Genomic DNA, 1,894 nt, shown 5'->3' on the forward strand with positions numbered 1-1,894 from the left:
CCTACTATATAACGTCTCTGTCTCTCTGTCTCACTGCTCTCTCAGACAGTGTGTGTGAGTGTGTGTTGGTGAGTGTGTGTGTGAGTGTGTGTGTGAGTGTGTGTTGGTGAGTGTGTGTTGGTGAGTGTGTGTGTGAGTGTGTGTGTGAGTGTGTGTTGGTGAGTGTGTGTGTGAGTGTGTGTGTGAGTGTGTTGGTGAGTGTGTGTGTGAGTGTGTGAGTGTGTGTGGGTGAGTGTGTGTGTGTGAGTGTGTTGGTGAGTGTGTGTTGGTGAGTGTGTGTTGGTGAGTGTGTGTGGGTGAGTGTGTGTTGGTGAGTGTGAGTGTGTGAGTTTGTGTTGGTGAGCTCCCTACTATATAACGTCTCTGTCTCTCTGTCTCACTGCTCTCTCAGACAGTGTGTGTGAGTGTGTGTTGGTGAGTGTGTGTGTGAGTGTGTGTGTGAGTGTGTGTTGGTGAGTGTGTGTTGGTGAGTGTGTGTGTGAGTGTGTGTTGGTGAGTGTGTGTTGGTGAGTGTGTGTGTGTGTGAGTGTGTGTTGGTGAGCTCCCTACTATATAACGTCTCTGTCTCTCTGTCTCACTGCTCTCTCAGACAGTGTGTGTGAGTGTGTGTCGGTGAGTGTGTGTTGGTGTGTGTGTGTTGGTGAGTGTGTGTCGGTGAGTGTGTGAGTGTGAGTGTGTGTTGGTGAGCTCCCTACTATATAACGTCTCTGTCTCTCTGTCTCACTGCTCTCTCAGACAGTGTTGGTGAGTGTGTGTTGGTGAGTGTGTGTTGGTGAGTGTGTGTTGGTGAGTGTGTGTCGGTGAGTGTGTGTTGGTGAGTGTGTGTTGGTGAGCTCCCTACTATATAACGTCTCTGTCTCTCTGTCTCACTGCTCTCTCAGACAGTGTTGGTGAGTGTGTGTTGGTGAGTGTGTGTGGGTGAGTGTGTGTGGGTGAGTGTGTGTCGGTGAGTGTGTGTTGGTGAGTGTGTGTGTGAGTGTGTGTTGGTGAGTGTGTGTTGGTGAGTGTGTGTCGGTGAGTGTGTGTCGGTGAGTGTGTGTTGGTGAGTGTGTGTCGGTGAGTGTGAGTGTGTGAGTGTGTGTTGGTGAGTGTGTGTTGGTGAGTGTGTGAGTGTGTGTTGGTGAGCTCCCTACTATATAACGTCTCTGTCTCTCTGTCTCACTGCTCTCTCAGACAGTGTGTGTGAGTGTGTGTCGGTGAGTGTGTGTTGGTGTGTGTGTGTTGGTGAGTGTGTGTCGGTGAGTGTGTGAGTGTGAGTGTGTGTTGGTGAGCTCCCTACTATATAACGTCTCTGTCTCTCTGTCTCACTGCTCTCTCAGACAGTGTTGGTGAGTGTGTGTTGGTGAGTGTGTGTGGGTGAGTGTGTGTGGGTGAGTGTGTGTCGGTGAGTGTGTGTTGGTGAGTGTGTGTGTGAGTGTGTGTTGGTGAGTGTGTGTTGGTGAGTGTGTGTCGGTGAGTGTGTGTCGGTGAGTGTGTGTTGGTGAGTGTGTGTCGGTGAGTGTGTGTCGGTGAGTGTGTGTTGGTGAGTGTGTGTGTGAGTGTGTGTTGGTGAGTGTGTGTTGGTGAGCTCCCTACTATATAACGTCTCTGTCTCTCTGTCTCACTGCTCTCTCAGACAGTGTTGGTGAGTGTGTGTTGGTGAGTGTGTGTGGGTGAGTGTGTGTTGGTGAGTGTGTGTCGGTGAGTGTGTGTCGGTGAGTGTGTGTTGGTGAGTGTGTGTCGGTGAGTGTGTGTGGGTGAGTGTGTGTCGGTGAGTGTGTGTCGGTGAGTGTGTTGGTGAGTGTGTGTTGGTGAGCTCCCTACTATATAACGTCTCTGTCTCTCTGTCTCACTGCTCTCTCAGACAGTGTTGGTGAGTGTGTGTTGGTGAGTGTGTGTTGGTGAGTGTGTGTTG

Source organism: Chiloscyllium punctatum, chromosome 39, assembly GCF_047496795.1.
Source record: "Chiloscyllium punctatum isolate Juve2018m chromosome 39, sChiPun1.3, whole genome shotgun sequence".
Taxonomy (NCBI): Eukaryota; Metazoa; Chordata; class Chondrichthyes; order Orectolobiformes; family Hemiscylliidae; genus Chiloscyllium; species Chiloscyllium punctatum.